The sequence below is a fragment of the Struthio camelus genome, chromosome 1, assembly GCF_040807025.1.
Source record: "Struthio camelus isolate bStrCam1 chromosome 1, bStrCam1.hap1, whole genome shotgun sequence".
Taxonomy (NCBI): Eukaryota; Metazoa; Chordata; class Aves; order Struthioniformes; family Struthionidae; genus Struthio; species Struthio camelus.
This window is the reverse complement of record NC_090942.1, coordinates 142,145,624-142,170,029: the sequence shown is the minus strand read 5'-3', so window position 1 is coordinate 142,170,029 and position 24,406 is coordinate 142,145,624. Positions and strand designations below refer to the sequence as shown.

The window sequence follows — 24,406 nt, the reverse complement described above, 5'->3', positions numbered from 1 at the left end:
GGCAGCTTGTGGGAAGGGCCCCAGGATGCTGCCAGCACCGCACTGGGAGAGCGAAGGTATCGGCCTCCTGCCCCAAACCATGGAGAGTGGCTGTCACAGGGTGTCACTGACTCCTGTCTGAAGCCACAATGTATCTCTCTGCAAATATTTTCATGACAGTCTGTCAATTACAATGGAAAATCACATCGGCCCTATGGATCTTTTCATTTGCTGCCCCACTAAGCCAGGAGTAAAAGACTGAACTTTCTTCTATTCATTTTAACTGTCTTAAAATTCTTCTCACATCCAGCTCTCTCAGCGCTTATGTAACCAGAAAAGTTTTATCATACACTTCAGGGCCAAACAAACACACCCTATCTGCCAGCTTTTTTTTTTCCTCCCATGTCCCTGTGGGATGATATAAATAATAATGACAAACAACCATGAAATGACAGCAGATAGGGAAGAATTAAGAGCTATTTTTCTTGTGCAGAAACGAGATCAAAATCAGCTTCCTATCTTTTAGTGCCTTTCCCAGTTTTCATACAGGGTAGAGTCTGTTCTGTAAGCTAGGGATCTCAGGGATATACAATAACTCTTTACAGCTTGCTAAAGCATTACGAGTTCTAAACTGCACGCCTGTAATAAAAAACTCTGAACCCACAACTAGGCTAGGGAACAGAGTACCTTAAGAAGCCTGAAATCCGGTTCAAACAAACTCTAATGCCCATTAAAAAGGCTATTCACGTATTTGTATGCAAATACATGCCTGTTTCTTCCTCTTAGCTCAGTCTTTACCCTTGTCGTCTCAACCAAATCTGCTCCTTCCCCCTTCTTTCCATTTACTGAGCTTCAGTGCAGCCCTGGAGCACCTAACTCCCAAGAGCTCCTCATTCCCAACAGCTCCTTTTTCTCAACCCCAGCCTCCAGCAGACCCCCTTACCTCTGGCGCTACTCTGCAGAGGGACTCTGAGCTCTGACAACTTTTTGCCGAGTTCAAAAGCTCTTGAAGCTTTGTGTGTCACTGCCTGCTTCCCCGCTCCCTCCCCTGCCCTCCGCAGCCCAGGGAAGCCCTGGAACGAGGTCGGCATGGGAAGTCAGCCACCAGCGCAGCGAGAACGCGGGCACTCGGGGAGGGGAAGAGCCTGAGACAGACTTCATCAGAGGTAGAAGGCCTGGTGGGAGCAGGGAAACAGAGATGCACATCTAATTCAGACACTAATAAAAGGCTTAGGTTTGGTTCTGCTCAAGATGTGAGAGAGGGCTCAACTTCTACTTATTCCAAGCAACCACCAAGGCAGAATACTGTGTTATTTAATAACCCCATACTGACAAACCAACATTATTTTAAGAGTATCCCATATAACGTTATTAGGAAAAGTAGCTATGCCTGGTTTTCTATTTTTATAGCTTTAGCTTTGAGAGGAAATTCTATCCTGCAAAGATTTTGAGAACTTCAAGTGTGACCTCTACAGGTAGTTTACAGAAATAGGTACAGTATCTTTTGATCACACATTGTACACAGCATTTTTAGATATCGGCGGAAGCCAATGGGTCAGTTGTAATGCAGAACCTCAGGGTATCATAATTACATCTTAAATCCTTATTTTTAAAACATGAGTGTCTGTAGCATACTGTGGTATTTCACTCCATACAAATGCATTCTTGCAAAATGCATACACTCCGCAGCAAAGCCAGAAAAAGCACATCCAGCATGAACTTTTTTATTTTCAACAGTGTAAGGGGGTTTGGGTTCTGCTTTTTATTATCCCTCCTCCTTCTTCCCCAGCCTTCTGTATGATCTCCTCTTTCAAGGCTACAGAAACAAACGTTACTTTCAAACTGATAACATACATTTGTGTTGTGCAAAACTTATGTTTTTAAATGCCCTGATTGGTGCCACCTTTTTCTAATCAGAACCAACCACTCTAACAAACTACCCTTTGTCCAGCGATCCCGTCCCCTCTGTTCCCACCAACCTACAGCACGTGTTGCCATAGCTACACTGCATGTCTATTTACCACACAAGTGATCAAAGGAAGCAGACAACACACATAACGCACCCGCACAAAAACCTCGCCAGGCTTCCTACGGAGCAATGTCCAGCCACTAATTAACTGATACACTCCCAGCCTGTGGACTCTGTACGCTTGTTTTCTTTATTCTGTGTGGTACGCTAAAAGCAGCGTTCGCTAAGACGCTCGCTCTTCCCTTACAGCCCAAACAAACAACAAAAAGTTCCAGGAGGAACTTTAGACAGAATTTTCTAAAGGAAGACTAAGGATTGCAACACTTCAGGATAAGGATATAGCTTCTCTACTGAGGAATATATTAAGAATTTTTAAAGGTATGCAAAAGAAAATAGGAAATAAGAAACACATGCTAAGAAGTTAAACATCTGTAGGACAGGGGATGATTTTGAATTTTGCGTGTGTTACTCACTAAAATTGTATGCAGCGTTTATTCGCTTTGTGAATTACATACACCTAAAAGCTATACGACTGCATTCATGATAAATAATTGTGATGGCTTCAGTGCCATAGAAACAGAATTTTTCATTCCTAGGTGGCCTGCCAGTTAGCAAGTGCTCTGTTGGACCTCTTTATGTGATGAAGGGCTCAATTCTGCCCTGATCAAAGTCAGTGGGACTTATATAGGAAGAGGCCAAAATGAGGAGTTATATTTGCTGTCATGACACTCCCACGAGCTGCATTACAGAGAGCTGCTGTGGGCAAAAGTGAGTGAAAATACAGTATAAAAATTCATGAAACATTTCATTTTCTGTGAAGTCGTTTTAGGGCACTTAAAACAGAGCCCACAGTGCCCTCTCCAGTTCTACAGTAAACTCCCAGAATCCAGTCACGCAAACTGCATCCAGCCATAAGGGCAGGACAGATCGTGGCTGTAACACAGAAGTTTCTATCGCTTGCAGCTGTCCTTACCTACGAGGTTCCTTTTTACGCAACAAACTGGACAAAGTAGTAGTCTGCAAAGCAGAAAATGTGTTACCTACAATGGAATTTTTGTTGTTAGGTTGCTTGGGCCTTTTGTCTTCCAACCATGTTAGATACCTTTAAAAAACTGCACCTCTGCTTCCTAGCACTAGGCCTAAAATGGTTATTGCACCCTTGCACACCAAAATGGGTATATTTTCCTGTGGATGCTAGAACTTCCATGGCTACACAGGGACCAGCATACTTTCCAAGATGTTACAAGTCCAGCAAAAGGATGAGAATCGTCCCATTTTGGTTACTGAAGCTTCTATGTGAGCTTATTATTACATCACAGCACAGAAACAGCTCCTCTTGAGGTTTCAAATTACCTCCTAAAAAAGACTGCTTCTTTACACCTGTCTCCTTTCCAAATCTCGATGCAACATCCCATTCCACCAACCCTGTTACCTCCTAGCTCACTTAGAGACCACTGGCCCGGCGCAGTGGTAAAGTAGGCTGAATCTTATCAGCTTAACAGGCTGCATATTACATTTCCACAGAAATTCCTGCACTTCTATTAGGGAAGACAGTGCATTTGTCTGGGCAGATGCTATGTGCTATTGCTCAGTGTCTGCGGGCTGCCTTTGGGCCAGGTCAGCCATCAGCACAATACGCGGTTTCATTGCAGCGCCAATACACCAGCTGCTTGAGAGTTAACTCTGCGACCCCAAATTAAGCTATGGCTCTGACCAAGAGCATCTCGAGGTGGAAGCAGAGCCTGGCAAGGGGAAGGAGCTCCCCCCCCCACCCCCACATACACAGTGCTGGGGCCAGCAGGGCCTATGGATTAGGGAGCACCTGGAAAGGCAATGGTATGGGGGAGGGGGAATGTGGAGAAGGATTGCCGGAGCAGGGGGGAGCGCAGCAAAAAATAGCTCTCTGCTGTGCCAAATAGGAGTGCAGCAAATGAGCTGACAGATAGAGAAGTCGCTTTCTTATGCATATTCCTTTTTCCCATAACGATTTCAAACTAGAAGCAGGAGTGAGGCCTCCTGCTGTCCAGGACATTCCTGCTCCTAAGTGTCTCTGCTGTAGTGGTTTTCCTAAACATTTTGCACACTTAGCTGGTAGCTCATCACAATCTTGGGTTCCCGCTAAAAGATGAAGCAAGCTGTCGGGGGCCGACGCAAACCAGCGCTTCTGCCCACCCCCGACTACCATTCCCCTGGATTTTGTTCCACCAACCCTAGCAATGAGAATACCTGTGCACAGAAAACAGCTAAACCCTGTGAAATACTTCTAAATTGCTCGCTTGGCCCAGTGAGAGAAACCACATTTACAGGCAAGTGTTTAAACAAACTCTGGCAGCTCTTCAGCTGGCTCCCCTTGCACCTCACTGCGAGGGGTAACTGTGACGGGATGGAGCGCAGGAGGTGAGCGAACCCATCCCGGCATCAGGAACGCAATTACTCCCTTGCATTGCTCCTGCGGAGGAAACGAGAGACGGCAGACACCTACCGCAACGTGCTGGGCCCTGCAAGAATGAGCCCGCCTGCGCCTGCACCTCTTTTTAGGCTGGAATGCCTTGTTCTCCCTCCTGCCTCCTTTTTGGAGGGGGGAGGGAGTTCCCGTGTGTATGCTAACTTTATCCGCTCGCCTTTCTGACTTACTATTTGCCTTACTCTTTTAAGCCACCACCTTCTATGAATCTTCATGACACGTAAAACCTTATGCTTTAGGTAGAAATATCTCAGGAAAGTAATGTGTATGTTTCACAGAATATTCTGCTTTTTGTTATTGCCACCCTCTGAGATGTCTGCTTTTTTCTAATTTCCTTTGGAGAACCCCCTGTGCCAAAGTACTCTCTTGTGGTGATGATGATTTCTGATGACTACATGACCAATCTGAGCTAAGCAGTGTATAAAATGCCCTTCATTTTGGTTAACAGTGACACTGAGTCCTCTGTCCTTTAAAATTAATAGTTTTTGGGGGGACTAGTGGGAAGAAGAAATGCCAGTCCTCTTCCCATCACCTATATTCTGTCCTCTCCCTTCCCCACCTCTCCTAACTTATAGGAAAATGGTGCAATGAAACTAAGATTTCCCACAATGGTTTCAGAAAGAGAATGAAAAACAAATGCTCCATTCGCACTACAGGTGCAAAGTCCTCACACATGCATTCCCTGGCCATGTACTATAAAAGTCCCACAGAGAGCTGAATGAATAACACCCACACGCAAAAGAGCCTAGAAAACTTCTCTCGTTTCCTCATATTCACTCACTGCCTCCCTAGAAAATAACATATTGATTGTAAGTTTCGGCAGCTGACTGGCAAGGCTTTTTAAAGTGGGACAGATCTCTGCCTCAGTCTTCAGGCACAGCTCAACCAGTTGTCCTTGCTCCCAGAAGGCTCTTCTAACTGCATGTTTTTGTTGTAAAACTATGAACAGTGAGAATTAAAAACATTTTGCCACTGCGCCTTTTAACTGTGAGAATGAGAATAAAAGCTGCTTTTGTCTCTTCAGGTGAAAAGAAGTCTTTAAAAAAATTTCATTTGAATAATCTTAGAAAAAAAAAATCTTAAAGTACTTTTGTGAAGCTGTAAGAGAGCTTGAAACTACTACATTTTAAAACAATCAAAAGATTAAAGTACTGGCAGGCAAGGAACTCATGCAGAGCTGTTCAATAAATTATCCCTGGGCTGAATTATTGGCATATTTAGGCTTACAACACAGCAAGTTCTTTCCTTTAACATGTCACAAACACGGCTGTGAGACAGTCTACACAATACATTTAAGCCATGGCAAACTGGAATTGATTTACATATCTCACAAACAGCTTTCATGCCCTGTGCAAAAATGAAACACAGAATGACTTGCATGACATCGCTTATTACTGGTAAGATTAAACTGAAAGCAGAAACCCTTTAATCAGTTAATTTTCATTTTTTTCCTGCAATTTACTTTTCATTCAACTAAAAGAAAAAAGAAGAAAAAAAATCACAGCTCTGATCAGGTTTCTACCTGTGCTAGCCAGACCAACGCAGCGAATATTTACAGCCCGCAGCAGGCTCTCCCGCTCCTCCTGCCCTTTGGAAACTGCTGCGGGCTTTGCAGCATGTTCCTTACCTGCCTCATGTTTAGACTCCCATTATCCATCCAGCCGGGAAGGGGCTGCGCTCACACTCGCGCCACCGGGCTATCGGCAGGACGAAAATCCATCAAGTTTCCCAGGGCAAGCAAGTTTTTCCCCTGTCTTGTTTTGTCTTTTATCCTTTGCTGGGGGGGGACCCTTCCCTAAGGCAATGTCAAGTTTCTCAACCTTCCTTCCCAGCCTATTAAAAGTCAGGAGTAGGGAGGCAACTGTCCGCCTAGCTCTTATTTCAAATCACAGCGCAGGGATGTAGTAGTTGGCTGAATTAGGCCATGAAATAGCCTCGCCAATCAGGAGAAAGGGGAGGGAGGTACAGCACATAAAGGCTGCCTACATGAGGATTAGGAAAGCTTTCAAGGATTTAAAAGGCTGAAAGCAGCTGGAAACAGTGTCCAGGGCTACAAAGAGGGAAGTCAATTTGTGGTATAAGAGATTATTCCCATTCTCATCTAACTGCTCTGGGTCTGCTTAAAGCTTAAGAGGCTCCCAGGACTTAAGCAAGAAAATGTAAATGTCCAGTGAAACTACTGAAATATCAGAGTGACACAGAAATACTTCACAGCAGTGGCAATAAAGTGGCAATATCCCATTCTAGTAGGAGTCACATGCATGCCAGAAGCACCAATTTCCTCATGTCAGATTAGAAGGTAAATTACATAATTACATGAATCGGAAGTTAGTAAAATACAGTATGCTATTTACATAAAGAGCAACTGCCTATCTGCTGGAAGGAACAGAGAAGTAAGAAAATACACATATGAATCTATAGGCTTCAGAAATGTTTTGCTGCAAAGCGTTATTTGCCTCAATTGAGAATATTTAATCATTCTTAGCATTAGCGTGTTATCTGGTTTGTCTTCTGGAAGAAGGGTGATTTCCTCATTCCTGAAGATTAGCTCAATGTGCAAGATAACACTGGACCCCATTTGCAACTTTAAAGAAAAAATAGTAATAGAATTTTTTTATGTTTTAACAATGAGATCAGTTTTTATCTGCTGCCCCTCAGTGGCTTTCATTAAAATAAACAAATCAGAAGTCAAAAAATCCCAAATCTAACGTGCTATTGCTGCTTGAGTTACACCTTTCTTTGGTCAAAAAAGGGGAGAAATACAAAACTGCAAACTCATACCATTCACTCTTCTTCCAAACTCTTTGCCTCTCACTTAACATCTGTTCAGAAGCCCATTAGTCTCTCTGTTCCACTCTAAATGGAAATCTGTCTTTGATCTCAGGGGACAATCAGCCAAATCTGACATCTGAAAAAGGCTCCAACATCATGAATTTGCTTCTGCAAGAGCTTTGTCTACCAAGGCAAAAAGTAGCCACGATCCAGAAAACATCTTATCAATGCAAGAAATCTTACTGAACTGAGCTGGAGAAAAAAAGGTGTGACAGTGATGTGCTGCCAGGATTTTAATTAAAGGCTTCCTAAAATATATTTCCTTTTAGCTTATGATAAGCTCCATGTCCTAAGGCAGGGTATGCTGGAGGGAAACAAAGAGAAATACTGAAAAAATCTATTAATGTGCTTTCCCATTTAAAAACAATAAGGATTTTTCTCATAAGTGCAATCGAGAAAGGAGTTTCTTTTTTCCTGTTTGCATAATATTGGCACTGTCCAGCTCAGAAGGAAGGCAGGAGGGAAAGGTCGATTTAAAACACTATTGCACTCCCTTTATCTAGGGCTGGCTGCGCTCTTGCTTGGTCCACATCTTCAAGCTGAAAAGATCCATTTATATGTTTTAACTTATGACATGAACCAAATATCTCTAGGGATCAACATAGCATATTTTATAATGGTAAGACCAACCATTCCATTTACACTAGCCAAAGCGTAGATAACTTATGATCCTCCAGTGACAGGCTGGCGTAGCCCCGCACACTTGCAGAACAGCTTGAAGCAGCTGCAACACATAGTCCGGTGCATTAAGAGCACTTAACAGGAATGCTGGCCCTCTGTTCCCCAAACATAGCTCAGTGGTCACATGTCATCTGAAATGAGTATGTGGTATGTGAAGACCTTTTACTGTAGTTCAATCTAGGAGAATCCTCTCCAGGATGCATTCAAATAAAGGTGTACATGATTTTCTGAAGCAATTTGGGCCTTAGGGATAAACTTCCCTGGTGAAAGCAATTTAGCAAAAAGTGCAAAACTTAAAAAAATTGGTTAAGATTAATAAGGATTCACCCTAAAACCTTCACTTTAGTTTCAGGGCTTTGAGAAGGGAATTCTGAGGGCCGCTCCAGAGTTGTAGAAACATAGTTAGAGATTCAGAAATCACTCCTACATAATAAAGATTAAAAAATGAAGAACTTTTCTAAAAATGTACACCTTTTAATATGCTGCATGCAGTGCTTGAGAGTATGTGATGATAATTGCATTTTTTCTGAAAATTCAGCACAATGTGGAATCAAAAACTGAGTTCTGTATAATAAAAACTTTTCATAGTCTTACAAAAAAAATTCCAAAGAAAATTTAGTAATGACACATGTTCTGGGGAGCTATTTTTTTACTAAGATAATCAAGTGTCATATAGAGCCCCCATTCTAACTCTGCCATTCACTTCCCACCTTTGAAGAATGTATTTTGTGATCAATTCACACAACAGCAGTACTATCATCACATGGGGTGGATTCAGAAAACTAGGTTTTGGACTTAATGCGTTCGGAGTGGTACGAGAAGAACAGAAGGGGTCCACATTTGAATTGGCTTTGCAAGTAATCAGTCTCCAAAGACAAAATGCTAAGGCTACACATGAGGAAGAGGTATTGCCACTTGAGATGCACGAAAAGACAGATGCTGTTTTCTGGACCTTCTCTTTGATTGTCTGGTTTCCCACCTATAGTACACGTGAATACGTGTGCATGAGAAAGTTGCCCCACCTTTGGGGAAGTGAAAGAAGATGCTGCCCGTGAAGGAAGAAACGTTTATAATCCAACCACTACTGCACCCAGTGGGAACCTACCAAGAGAAGGACAGCCAGAGGACTTTGTGCCAGCTCTAAGTTAGGGCAACGTGGGGAGCAAAGCTCTGTATAAGTGAGAGCAAAGTTGTGCTTGGGACCCTGATAGTCTCATGAAGTTACCTCAAGTTAAAAGACAAATGGTCATAAGTACACTGACCTATTGGCAGGTTTAAATTCTCTGAACTCCACTTATCAGTAGCAATGGTCAGCTCCCCCTTATTAAACCTCCCGTTAGGTTAATTAGAGATTCTGACATTGCACTGGACTCTCCCACGCACTAGCTGCACTGCAGGCAGAAGTGTGACCGCAACACACACCAACATGCCAAAGTAGCTTTGACCTTGCTGCTTTGAGATATGTTAAACTGCGTTGAGAGCAAGCCTCGCACAGGCGGTCCCCACACATGCACTGCAAGCGTAGCACCCTTATTGCTCCACAGACAGTTAGTGGGCTGGCTGCCTCTCTAGCAAGAGGTCCGGGTGCCCCAGGGATGCTTGGGGCTGTGCCTTAGCAGGGGTGCCTGCCTGCGCCCAGGGCCTGTACAGACACACCGTCTTGCCGCTGGCATCCGCCACATTCCCCGACACGCACCCAGCACCTCTCAAGCAAAACAAATGTGCTGGACTTCCATGGGCTCATGCCTCAAACACCATGTTGCCCCATCCATTAAAGGAGAGGCAACAGGGAATAACTTTAGCTGGGGATGCTGGAGCAGCAGCACTGTACTGGCAAGAACTTCAGCACCGTCTATGCCACCCTGCTTGTGACCCTGCAAAAGTGGTCAGAAGAAGCTAGCAAGAACTCAGGACGCTGCGTGCTACTGCACAATGAATCCTTCTTGCTATTGCTGCACGATAAAGAGGCAATTTCAGCACGTCCCGAGCTGGTGTCAGGGGCCAAGAAGCTTTCGGAGTTCTTACAGATGTGCAACAAAACCCACCAGCATGTAATGTCAAATACAAGTTTTACATGATGTACAAATAACACAGACTTTTACTAAAACACAGTAAACTTGATGCTATGTACTCTTTGTCAGTGAGTCAAATCTCAGCCTGGAAAATTCCAGTTGATTTTGGTGGGATGAGGACTAGTTCACTGATAATCCCTGCAGTGGCCAAGTATGATGGTTTTAAGTTGTGACAAGGCAAAGACAACAATCTTGATATCAGAAATTCAACCCCTGCAAAATCTGAAATTTTTGTTTATTCTAATTTGTTAACTAACCCCTCCTTAACTAGCATCATTCTTTCCAATAAATTACTCCATATTCAAATATAGGCACAGCTTTGAACTGGTGGACCAGATGCAAAGCAGCCTAATGTGGAATTACTTGGTCACCAGAGATTTTTTTTTTTTATATAACAGAATTTTATGTAGTCCAGACTAGCTAGGTGTCCCTCAGTAGCAGAGGGGGTGCAAAATGGGAAATGGAGGAAAAGACTTTCTCTCATTAGCTGAATTCCAGCTGTCGTGGAAATCCTTTTGGGCCCAGAGAATTGAATATAAGCTAAAGACAGAAGAACCACTCTGTCTCTGTACTGAGCTGTGCCAAATACAGACAGACCAGATCCCAGGATCCGATTATATGCGAGGAGTAAAAAAGTTGCAGCAGAGAATAATATGACCCAGCATATAGCTTAGAAAGAAACCAAAAGTGCTTGAAAATCAGCAGTTAAAATATCTTCAGTTATGAAGTCTATCAAAAGTAGATTGCCTTTGATTTGCAACATATACAACTAATAAAAATAAACACATGCTATTTTTTAAAATAAGTAATCTAAACATAAATAAGTAACTAAACTTCTGCACTTCAACAGGAAAAAGGTAATATTCACATCTAACCTAGTGGTTTTGAAATTCGTTTCTAACGGTTTTTATAATCCCTCCCCTGGCAATTTCAAATTGGCACCTGCAGGAGGAGTAGGACGTCCAGAAGACAAAATACTATTTAATAACCCCAGACAGCATTAGAATATATAACTCAAGGCAGCACTAGAATATAAAAATATCCACCCGAAGAACTACCACAAAATATTTGAATTAGAAGGCTGTAAAATGAAGAAAAATTTCTAAGAAGACAATATAAAAAAATGCAAAAACTCTGAGATCGTATCATTACTGAAACTGTTCTCAAGATGTCCGCATCACACAATAATTTTAAAATGTATTGTTAATATTAACAAATATAAGGATGTGGCGGGCAGATTCTCACAAACCGATACTTAAATGTTTTTATCACCATTGCTGCAGTGAATTAAATGAAGATAAGCTAATTACCCTGGCTGAGTGTATGACTCACGGGTATTTAAATGCACACAAGCTTACAAATAAGACCAGCATTGTCAAACAACCTTAAATTTACAAATACGCACTGAAAGCCACAGTGAACAAAGAAGCCCTTAAGGGAGACCTTTGGGAAATTCATTACCTTCCAAGCAAGATGACTCAGCCTTTTGGCAGGGTCTCATTACTGCAAGTGGAGAGGAGAGAGGTCAGAGCGTGCTGCCGTCCCTCTTGGTCGAACGTCCCTCTTGGCTGACCGGTCCTTAGGTGACCATTCCTTCTCCATCAGTATTTACAGCATCCCTCAGACCGCTCTGATCTCACCTGGGGCTGCACCAGCCACAAGCAACAGAGAAGGGAAGGTGTCTTCAGGGCAACTTCCTCCTCCATCGCTTGCGCAATCTGAACAAGCCACAGCTCAGACAGACAGAAAAGTCGTAAAAACTGATCAATCTGTACTTGCCTTAATGACAACTCTGACTAGACTTTTTGATTAAGATATTTTAATCAGAAGAAAATATTTGCTGGATTTCATTTTGCGGCATCTGTGCTACGAGGCAGATACTTGATCTGCTAGACTGCACAAGTTGGTGCGCATTCATGTGTATTAAATTAGCTACAGGAAGACTATATTCCCAAATTATATGGAACTATAGTAAGCTAAAAAGACTAATAAAGAAGCATGCTATAAGGGTTCAGCGTTTCTAAAATGTCTGTTGCCTAGTATACATACATACAGAATTTACTGCAAACCATAATTAGTCTACTGTGGTATTTCCATTTTATTAGCTAGGGTTTTACAATTAGCTGATACTTCATTACTCTTAAAGCAACAGTAAAGAGTTAAATGACGATACCTTTTTTCTTACTATTCCAGTCTTAAGAAGCATCTATGAAGACAAGAATGTAAAAATAACACGAGAAGAATTGCCTTATACTTCTGTAACCGCTATTAGCATAGAAAAAAAGTAATTTTATTTCACAACATTTGTACTGGCTACATATTTAGTGACCAATAGCAAAAAACAGTCATGCAATGAGTCAAGCTAAGCAAATAAAGATTCAGACGTATAGCAAAAGCTGTATAGAATATATGCTATATGGTCTCACATCAAGCAATAGCTGTCAACAGAAATACCACTCTGCTATTCCAGGAATGACATCCAAATATATATTCACACAAATACTACGAAGAGTCCTCTGGCCACAATTTAACTGAAACAAATTAAAACCTGAACTGCTAAACTGTCGCCAAAATGGGTACCCACTCAAACTGCCACCATCTGCACGTTAGCCAAGATCCTCAAACAATGCAAATTCTTCCTTTCCAGACGAATCCCACTAACTATAGGTTTGCCCACTAGCTACAGGTTTACCAAAAAAAGTGTTTAACATTCTCACATTTAAGCCGTTCTGCTATAAAAGAGAGTTTTTTCTTCAACCTGATCACAGTGGGTTAGACATAGCATACACCATGCTACGGTTACGACTGTGCCAGAAGTAAGGAATTCCAAGCGCTGTCGAGGCTGTGCCATGTTCAGGAAGAGTTATAGGGAAATCTACTCTGTGTAGACAGACTTTCCATGCTGCAAGAAATGCTGGCATTTTAATACGACTTCTCAGCAAGACATTAGCATGAAAAAAATGGAACATTTTTGAACTAATTTTTTTCAGATTGCTTGTTCTCAGAAAATGTTTGATATCTCAGAGTTCTGCTGTGTTTCCCTAGAGTGGCACCACACAGATTGGGAACTGGAATTCGGGTGACTAGTACTCCCATTGGTGCCCTCAAAAGGTCAGTTTTCTGACCATGGCAAATCTCCCACGATGCAAACTTATCTCTGTAAGGAATCAGTCAGTGAGAAGAGTGTCTGCAGTATCTGCAATGAGGTCTTGCTGAGCTAAAAGTGGAGCTCAAGAATCCTTCCACAAATCCCATGAAGCAAAGTGCCACTGCAGAGGCAAGTACTACTATATATTGCATTGACTTGAAATTAGAGGTTTCAGCTCAGTTGAACAGTTGTCTAAAAGGTCAAATCAGACTAAAATCTTTTGTTTCCTTTTCCCAGGCAGAAAAAGTAAAAATTATTGGCGAAAATTGGTATTTTCTCATGAAAACTAATTTCACGATAAAATTACATGTTTTAGTCAACCCCTCCCTCAGTGTTGCAACGGAGAACTCCCATTTATCCCTTCTCTCCAGTGCCCTGGCTACCCATGCCAGCTGCCTGACACATGCAAAAACAGCTTCTGTGAAGCAGGCAACATACTGGGACAGGAGATGTGAAAGTTACCTGTCTATCAGTTATACAGCAACAGTCAAATAGAAACTTTGTGAAGAACCCTTAACCTTTGAAAGAGTTCTTAAAGAAATAATAAACACTCCAGTATGGGACTCAAATCTCTGATTTAGAATACAAATTGCAACCTGCGAATGGCTTTTGGGTCTATGGGCAAGACATTTAATCTCTCTCATTTTAATTCTCAAACAGTTACATGAAGCTACCTTTCCTAAGGACTTTAAGAGGATAAATCCATATAAACCAAAACATCTTTAAGACATTACTGTAATCAACACAGTACAGATCATCTATAAACAGGAGCAAAAGGCACAAAAAGAATAATCTTTGTAGAAGTGACTACAAGTATCTGGGTTGAAAATAAGTAGACACAGTGGGAAAGATCATATTAATCAGACAATACAAATATATAGCTGGAATTATTCCTAGAAAATCATGTCTGTCTGTATGTGTGTATGTGAAAGAGAGGAATATATTCAATTCCCCCCCCCCCCCCAAAATGTACATTATTGCACTTTTTCTGTTGAAAAGATAGAATTTCTAAGGTTTTCTTCCCTACAACTGAGCCAAACGTTTTTCTAGCTTGGATACCAATTAAGTGTGATATCTGTGGTGAGATTAGATCTGCAGGGGGGCAGGGGAAGGGGGAGGGCTGGGGAATGATAACCAAATAACCCAGAACCAATCTTGAAGTGCTCAGAGTCTGCCCAGAAAAATCTCTTTATGCAGCTGAGAATTTGCTAATGTAAGTAACTTGCAATTTGATTCATAAGCTTCTGGAGTTCACCAGGATCACTGTCAAGGTCAGATTACCTATGAAACACCAAATTCATGTTGCTTCAAGCGTGGTCCTTGATACTGATTATGTAATACATTTACACAGGAAGTCTTACACAGAAAAAAACCCATGTTCTTCTAATTTCAAATGAGAAACAGACAAAGAATTAAAAAGAAAAACAAAAGAGCTTTCTCATCGAAGAATTTTAAATTAAGTAATTTAAGGATGTGGGCAGATATCACAGAGCATTAGCCTTAGCTGTAAAATAGCAATCATAGTAAAAAAGAGACAGTTTCGGAGAGTCTTCTGTATCCCATTAATGCTTCTTCTCACCAGGAACATTGTCTAAAATTATTTATGTATGCACCAGGCTAAGGACTGGTTTGAAACACTATACTTTTAAATAGGCCTGTTGGGAGTACTGTCCTGAGAGGATGGGTCTGGTCAGGTCTCACCCTTCTATCTGTGCCAAGTAGCCCTTTTTTTAACCTTTAAACTGCTTTCAGATGGTACTTTTATGAGGCACTATATACCTCATTCCTTTTAATTACAGACATATATAGTATAGGTTTACCAGTTTCCAAAAGAATTTTTACTTTATTTAGGTCACATTTCCAGATGTGTCCCCTCCTTAGGCCTCTCTTTTTGTTAAATGGCACTGGTAATAAAAGACAATGACTATGACTACAAAGATAATGTACTTCTCCAGATTCCAGGCAAGCCAATTTTGTAATCCTATCCTTTGGTTCTTGTTTTATAAGCTGCCCTTATAAAAAATAAAATGAAGAAAACCAGACTGGCCCATGAAAATTATATTTCTGTAGTTCTAAAATGTCTAAAATGGCAGAAACTGTCGTTGCAACCAGAAAGGTCACTACTGCTATGGCTTAATGTGACGCAAAGAGAGAAGAAATTCAGAAGCCTGCAGCTAAAGGAAGCAGCATGGCTATATTTGGAACTTGATAATTGCATCAAGGGCGGGATCTGCACTTTCTAAATACCTAGTTATTTCGGGTGCCTTCTTGTGAGTTCCCATGTTCAGTCCTTTCAGGAAACCTTTCTCTTTTATGTTGCCTCTGTTTGGCCACCACAAGCCACTAAAGCTTTCAGTGCACTTAACCAAGGGCCGTTACTACTGGCGTGCTGTAGGTGAAGGGTAATGCATACCCTCCATCCTGCTCCCTTGAGTGACTCCTTGTACCCATTAATCTTTCTCTTTTAATAAATAAAACTGATATATACAACCAAAGCAGACGGGCAAGGAGAAAGCAGGTATTATTAGACAAGAGAATCGTGACTCTTGAGCATTTTTTCGTTTGTCTCCATTGCAGCTTTCTCCAAGAGATAATATCAACATTTTATAAATATTAAGAGGGCTTGCTTTTGGTGCACATAGCATTAAGATGTTGCAGCGTCTCAAACAGGTGATAGGGGAGTTGCTATGGTTACTGTATCTGTTAAGCTGAATACTAAATAGGTTCAAAAAATATATGTTCTTACTTGTTATGTAAAATATTAGTTGCTCAGCTGGCATTCGCTTATGCGCCCATTTTGTCAAGGACTTTCCACTCCTTCATCTTTCAAACAAAGTGGATTTTGGTACTGTTTAGAGAAAGGCAAGGTCACTAACCATTCTCCTCCTTCAGAAAAGGGGACAAGTTAGGTAGCTCATTATCTAGCCTGTTTATAATTAAATCTAAAAATGACTGCTCCACTCTACTGGAATTGTGAGAGCTTTTATTTCAGAGGATTTAATGAGTCAGGGATACATGTTTACAAGGCAACAAGCCTCCACTACACAAAGAACACAACATTAGCATGGCAATAGACCATATAGCTTTTAATGGCCTGAACCCTTTGTCTCACATTCAGATGCCGCCCGGAGATTGTCTCATCACCAACATTTGATCCAACCATCCTTTCAGAGGGGTTACTTTTTTTGCCAATGGACCTGAAGGTGATATTTAGGAAGTCTATTATCAGGCATGCAAATTGGGAGAAAAATGTGTCACATCAAATCATGACAGTTTAATAAGGTATTACTCATGGGGGAATGCTTTCATGCATTGCCTAGTCAAAAGGGCAGGTTGAAAGGAGTTACTGTAAATACAGCATATTTGATATTTTTCTTCTAGGCTGTCCTCTTAATGATGCAACTAAAGGAAAGTTTTAACATGCTAATTTCACTGAATTTTATCTTATTTATTAAAATTTCTAAAATGTAAACAAATACAAGATTCACTCTTATTCTTATGATGCAAATGCTACTGCCTGGAATCCTTGGGACCTTTGTGACCATTATACCTGTGATTCTTAGAACCCATTTCGCTTTCACAGATAATCCAAGTGATACTGGCAGACAAAAAGATCAGAACTTGCTGAGTATATTAGGAACAGAAGGGATTTATCTTGAAATTTTTAAATGACAGCAGCTGCAGCCATAGCATGGAATCCTGCTATCATGAGACTCGTTACAGTGGTAATAGCACAATTTTTAATGAGCTGAATGTGACTGGGACTTCACCTACAGTCCACTGATAAATTGACTGTGATAAGAAAAACATAAATGATTCCTGCAAGCTGGAGTAAGAACTTACATCTATTTGAACACCTGTTACTACCCTGATGTTAGTAAACAGTTTAGTTTTGAGCAAGATTAAGCAAGAGCAAATGTGCTTGCAGCTTTCAGATCCACTCTTTCAGCTTGAATCCAGAGAGATTACCAGGAAATGAATTAATACTTTGCAGTCTCAGGCAGCAAATATTTATAGCAGTATTGAGCAACAGCATAGGAATTTGTGGAAGATAATATATTGAGCAGATCTAAGTATGGACTTACATTATGTATTTGAAAGTGTAGAATATAGCATATTTCTTGAATCAAGAATGGACATAACATATTGCTCTTGCAAGGTGTTACCATGTTAACAACTAAGGCACCTTCTGTTAAAACTATTAATATGTGGCTTATCACTTCATAAAAGCTTGAAATCACAGTGCCACAACAATAAGCACATGTGGTACATACGAAGTCGATCTGCAAACACAATAAAAAGCGTTGAGAGAGAATCGTTTTTGTGATACAGTCAGCAGAAGTACAATTGCCCGTGTTTGTTCTACAATTGCCACTTTTGTTACCCACAGAAGAAGCCGTCCATACTCACTCTGTATTTTGGTTCCTTTCTGAAGTGTAAGAATGTCTTTTGTTGCCTTCTCCTTCCTCACCAGACACACCAACCTGACTTGCAGAGCAAGTCTGAGGGTGCCAGTGAAGTTAGCCACAAGGCTCAGAAACTGTCAGGAAATCTGCTCCCAAATCTACAGCAGGCTCTCTGTTTACCCGGATAGCTGGTCTCTGTCATAACAATTCTGTTACTGGTTTCAGTATTTAGGCACTTGCTACGTTTACAGAATAACTAATAACAATTCCAGGAATAAACATGAAAAAGTGGATGAGGCGATAAGTGCATTAGAGGAGTGGGAAAAGCAAGGACTATAAACTTTCCACACAAATATGCACTTGGCATGTTAAAAATGGAATAACCACCTCAGCAAAACAGACTTAAAAAAAAAATCTAAATTGAAAAAGCTGTCACAAGATCAGAGACGCACACTTCTTAGGAAAAGACATTAACCGGACCTTTTCTCGGGTGCGACTGGAAGGGGGGGGGGGCAGGGCGAGGAGAATAAAAAGGAGGAGGGGGAAAGAAGTCTGCAACGGCAAGGAGGAATTTTTTTTTGGGGGGGGGGGGGGGGGAGTTATTTTTTCGCCTGCTAGGGAAAGCACGAGCTGGGGCGGCTGCGGGGCCGCGGCCGCGGCGCGGGGAGCTGCTGGGCGGGCCGCGAGCAGCCCCTGGCGGCCGCCGCCCGCCTCGCCGCCCCGGCTCGGGCTTCTGCCGCCGCCCCTCGCCGAGCTCGCCGTGCGGGACCGAGAGCCGCTTGCAAGGAAATTTTAGGTAGCGTGGCTCGCCGCCGCCCGGAGGCCGTCGTGCGATGAGTTCCTCGCAGACACCGCAAAGGCCTGCTAACTCTCCGCAAAGAGAAGTTTAAAAAGTCCTGTAGCGCCCGCGGCTTCTCAGCTGAGCTTCCTCCTATCGGAGCCCGGCAGCGATTAAGGGAGAAAAACCAACATACATGGCAAGCAGTTCTGTTAATTCTTGGTGATGATGCCCTCTGTAACATTGTAAGATATCTTCCTCTTGCCCCTGAGAGACATACCATAAGCTCTGTGTTTGGAAACCTGTCTAATGTATGAAGCTGATTTGTACATGAAAAAAAAAAAGGCAGTGTCCTTTCAAAAATTATCCTATTTTTCATCTAGTTTGAATGATTATGAAGTAAGCATACTACTGCTGCATACCAGGAGGACATTATATTACACTTCATGCCCCAGCTGTATTATCACCGTGAAGCCTCTGCACTGTAATTTTTCTGTAGTTACAGGCTTTAAAGCCCACAAGGGTTTGCATACTTGAAATGTGCGGTAATTTTTTTTTTTTCCCTAGCATATGCCTAACCCCTGGGGATATAATTTTTTTGTTAAGCACCAGCTTTCTGCTTGTGAAAATACGATGAAACCACTGAACTCTGACCATTAAAGCAGAGTGCATTCCACATTAGCCTATAGCAACTGGATATCCTGATAGTCAGCATAAAGGGGATAAAAACACCAGCAAATAAACTTCAGCATAACTCAAACCATCCCACTTAAAGTATGTGGATATCCATCCATCTTGCTCATTTTCATATGCTTTCTGTCCATCTTTCAATGTTTAACATACACGTTTTGTTTGCTTCATAAGAGGTACCCAGCCAACTCCAAAACTGAACTTTAGGATCAAAAACCAACACAATTTTGAATGGCAGACAGGAGAGAAATGAATTTAGTGCCAGTGCAGCTAGCTTATATACAGTGACTCTGTGGAAACAGTGTCACCCTCTTAATTACTACATCCTCTGAGATTCATGCAAAAAACATGTCTTCTTATAATGAAATTAACTTTTATCCCTGTTTACACTCACAGTTTTCTGTTACTCATTTCTTCCTAGATGCATGAATGGTAGATCCTAGGGAATGTTGGCATAAATCCCACTATTTCCTCCTTTGTGAATAATCAGTTTCATACTATTTGTGGGTGTGAGCAGCCAGAATCCTTACCTCTGTGCAGAGAAAACGTGCAGTCCCAGAATTTGTATCCAAGCTTGTACTCCTCCTGGAGATAGATTTTATACAAAAAATGAACAAAAACAAAACAACCTAACCTTCAGGCTGAGCTTCCTCCCCAAGCTTGTCTATTCATAGGATTTCCTTCCAGGAATTCCTATATCTTAACACAGTGATTTCTTGCTCTTACTCATGCTTCCTTTTTTTTTTTTTTCAAGAGTAGTTAATGAAACTGCATTTGCCATAACAAGTTAGCAGAACATCAGCAGCTTTGTGCAAGGTTTCCACACTTGTGAAGAGGGTGGGACAGCCTAAGTGTCCTGTCAGCCCTATCTGTGTCCAAGAGCGGTGCTGCTGAGAAACAACTAGCATTGTTCTGCTATTCTTTTTTCAGTCTCAGAAACACCAGCTCGCAGAGGAGAACAGAGAGAAGTTTTATTCTGCTCAGTTCTTGCTATTTCTCTGTATTCCATCTGGCATTAATCCGATATTGGGGTGATTTAGCCTATGAGTGTGGGAATTACTGAGGGATGTGATTATTTTTCTAACAGAAGTTCAGGCATGCTATTATTAGCAACCTATGGTATGTCATCAATGTCAAAGGCCAAATAGTTTCTTGAAATGTTTAGGAATCAAGTATATTCTGTATTTGAGGAGTCTGTTCTCACTCTGCCATTCACACACATAGAGGAGCATAACGCAGAAGGAATCCATCTTGCCCATATGCTCTTGTGTGCTCCCATAGCGTCCGTTTTGATGTCATGCTCTGGTTCTTAGCAAGAGAGACATGTATTCCAGAGAACAGACTAACCTCGCCCTGGTGCCCGGGGCAGCTTCAAAGGCTGTGTCTCCATCTGTACAAACACTGCGTCTGGAAGCTCAGACCCAAGTGTATTTGAAGGCCAGTTTCCACCATGTAGGGCACCTTGCGTACATAAGCATATCTCCCAGTTTAGTACCTAAATAATACTCAGCCAGTTGGCCCACTATGCCACCAAGAATGCCCGAGAATGATGCCCAGAGGTTTCTACAGGTATCTCCAAGCAATTGTGCAGACAGGGTATGGACAGATCAAGGAGCAGAGGATGTTTCTGAGTGCTCCCAAGATCTGTCTTTAAGAAGAGGGTAGAACCACCACATCACTGTGGTATTTGGCCCTTAACAGTGCCATGCTCCATTGTGGACCTTTGGATTGAGTTTCCTCTTTTACATTTTATGAACACAAAGGGTAACCAAATCAGAAAGCAATGCCTGCAGAAGTAGCTGTTCTTTCCTTTAAAACTGGCAATAGGTTTCTCAACCAAAAACTTTGTTCTTATCTGTGCCATCAGGGTCTTTAATAAAAAATAGCAGAGACAAATGCAAAGACACTTTAGTAAGAAGCCAAGATGCTGAAAAATCAAGCCCAAACCTTTTCTTTCCCAGGAAAAGGGCTAGGTAGCATAATTATTTGATTAAAAGCACTGGCCATCTGTTAAGCTTTGTAGAAAGACTGACAAACCATGCTACAAACACTCTTTCTATGCAGCAGAGAAAAGATGTTTATTTAGTAAACACTGATGTTTCTGAAAGATGTTTGATTAGATTCTGGAATTTATCAGCTCTTGCTAGAGCTCAGCTTAGAGTAGAAGCATCATCAAGACATCTTGTCAATAGGCGTTTAGGAAACAGTTGAGTTTCCATGTGAAAAAAACAACAGTCATTCAGTCCAGCCACAATCCTAGATGCAGCATCCTCCACAAAAAAATGATATATGCTTTTGTACATCCTCTTCCAAGAAATATTTTATAGTACCTTTCAGATCTGTTACTAATCGTCTTTTCTCTTGTGTGGTATGAAGTAAAAGGACAAAAAAAAGAAAGTCTGCAGAACCAGAAAGGCAAGAGGCTTGTTTTCCATCAGAAATAGGAGGCTTTCAACTTTTAAAGGAAAATTCTATCCGAAAAGAAAGCAAAATGTGATTAAGCATCAGAAGAAATCTGAAACAGTTCATTAACAACAAAAAAAGACAATGCTGAAAAGTATGTGGTTTATGTGAAAAACTGAAAGTAAGTCATTGTTTACTATTTTGAGTGGGTGGTTGCTTTTTGAGAAACATTAAAAAAAATGCAGCTTGTACACTGCTGCTGTGGCTGCCAGATGTCATCACAGATACTCTAACGGGAGAAGAGAGACTGATGCTAAATTGTAAACTGAGACTTCCTATGCACTTCAATTTGAAGTCAACCCAACAATAGAAGGAGAACATATACTCCTTCCTCCAGCCCATCCATAAGATCAACTACACACCAACGTTGTTTTCTTTGTACTATCATTGACTATCATAGTCTGAATGAGTTACTTCCACTTTTAGCCTCAGCATAGTTTAATGAAAATAGTGTTTTTTGTATTAGAAAAAGGGGAGGGACTAGATATAGCTTTATTCAATGTAAATATGTGTGTGTGTGTGTGTGTGTGTGTGTGTATGTATACATACATATATACATACATACCTATATACATATACACATACATACCTATATACATATACATATACATACACATACACACATACATACATACATACAGCATTTCATATCAAAGAGTAGACAGATATCCACTGGCTAATTCATTGCCTATACATAAAGCACAGCAATAGTCCCCCAAAATCAGAAGTCTTTGTGTTGGGAGAAGCATAGCAGAACAAAAGCAAGAATGTATATAACGGGGAAAACCTTGCTGCATCTGCCTGATTCTTCGCTCTTTCTGCCAGCTTCTGCTAGTCACTGTCAAAGACTAGTCCAAAGGCTAGATGAATCTTTTTCTGTGACCCAGGGCAGTAATTTGTTTGTTTCTGGGCAAAAAGAAAAAGCTCTCACAATAGAATTTCATTTGAAAAGTGGTTGGTAAAAGGACTGACAGTAAGCTCTTCCCAGTGACTTCACTTGAAATTATGGAGATTGAACAATTTTCAGGAAAAAGCACAAAGATGTCTCTGTGCTAATCTACCTATTCACTGGTTTGTTTCTGAAAACTTGGAAATGCATGTGATACCTCTAGCATTTCACCACTCTGCCTTGTGACTGCCCGTTTGTCTCACACAGATCCTTACCAGCAGAAACACTCACTAATGAACAACATTTACCAGGCTGGAAACTGCAAAATCACACAGATGTGATTGAGAAGACTGTGCAAATTTTATGGTCACTCTCTTTGGTGATTAGAGTATACTTTCTACTTCTGAAGTTTCCATAAGTGCTTGCACATTTGTGATTTATACATACCCGTTTGGAAACACCTTAAAGCAGTTGTAAGATTTTGTTTCCTCTCAGACTTTTTGCAATAATTAAACTTAACAGGCATTAATGTTTGAATCCATCTCAAGAAAACAGGGATGCATGAGAGGCTGCAGAGGAGTGTGTATGCTGTCAGAATGAAAAGAGCACATGGGCTTTTTTTTTATCCCATTAGCACAGGCACAGAAGGCTGCTGTAATACATCTGCAGCTGTTGGAGACTAGTGTGCAGGCTGAGATGAGCTCACAGTTGGGTCTGAATAGGAAAAGGATCCTTCTCTCTTCTTGAAAAAGTTAACTAGGGAAGAACAAGCTGCTCTCTGTTCAGTCCTTCCACCTCTGCTCCTCTCATCCTTCTCGGGCTTAATGTAGAGCAGCAGCTTGTAACCATTTTTGGCCCCATCCCTACCCATAAGTCATTAACTTTTGCACAGTATCCCACATCTCGTTACCACTACGTATGCCATAGCCATCCAATTTAATGCAATGTAACACTTGAGTGAGCAGCTATAACAATGTAAAAGCGCAGAGTACAACCAACAATCTCTGCAACACAGAGTGTGGAAGCTGTACCAGCTAGCGGCTCCTATCATGGGGACTGTATCCGTGGTCATGTGTCTCAGGAAACATTTAAAGATCCAAAGGGACCTTTGGGCCATTTTAACACCATAGCTGAGATGTTATGGTATGGAAGTCAATGTGATAATGAGGAGTTGCTATTCCTAACAGTTCTGTCACAAGGCTCAGGCTATTTGATGCTTTCTGTAAAGCCTCTCTGCTCCTGACACCAAGTCATTATGTGAGAACTGCAGATTTATTTTCTTTTTTAAAAGGGATTTAGCCTTTAGACTGTTGCAGAGAGAAAGCTGACAGTCTGACCTGAATATAACCCCACAATTTAAAAGCCAGAGGGTAGAGAACAGGAATGCAGAATTGTCTTTAAAATGTTATGATTTTTAAGCTAAAATATTATGACTGGAACCTGGTAGGAGGTTAATGGTTTCTGAGAGCTAGCAATCCTTTGCATGTAAAAAAAGACCCCCACACACTCATGCCAGGCTAGCCAAGGAGCTCCTGGAGGAGAAAAGTGTGTCTCCTTAGAGCTAAAAAGGCTGTAGGAAGCTCCCCTCCTCTGCAGAGCAGAGGCAGAAGAGGCTGCATAAAACACATTGACTGCAGGTTAAATACCTGTTGATTAAACAGTCTTCTGACTGCACGCCATCTGTTAGCATTGGCTCCAGCGTCTCAAAATCTTTAATTAGAAGACTACCGAAATCTTTGTCAAAAACAACCCACAAACTATCTTGTTTCCACACCTACTTGATGTTTGGAACAGCTGGCATCAATAAGGCCGCTAGCTACTTTGTCTTATCTTTATTAAGTGGATGCCTCACCTACGGCAGGCTCATTTTTTGTTACTCTATGGCAAACCTAAAACAATCTGAAAAGGAAGACAAACGTTCCCTGAACTATAGCTAAATGGTACAGTTTAGAAGGTTTCAGGCTTCTTAATGTCACATTATCTTTTCTTCAGTTACCACTGCAAAACCAAAATGCAAAGCCACAGATAAACAGGA

The 24,406-nt window shown here is 41.3% G+C and overlaps 1 protein-coding gene across 7 annotated transcripts in view; it reads right to left on the bottom strand.

Annotated features, from left to right (window-relative positions):
• Positions 1–24,406, bottom strand: part of MID1 (midline 1) — a 249,004-nt gene that overhangs the window by 146,316 nt on the left and 78,282 nt on the right. The window contains exon 2 of one of the 7 annotated variants that reach the window (XM_009683677.2): positions 19,550–19,604. The exons of 2 other annotated variants lie outside the window; for them this stretch is intronic. The gene's annotated coding sequence lies outside the window, so the exon portion shown is untranslated. Of the gene's footprint in view, positions 1–922; positions 1,030–6,039; positions 6,368–17,555; positions 18,051–19,549; positions 19,605–24,406 lie in introns of those variants that run through there. 4 more of the 7 variants (XM_068920791.1, XM_009683676.2, XM_068920808.1 and 1 more) reach the window with 4 other exon arrangements.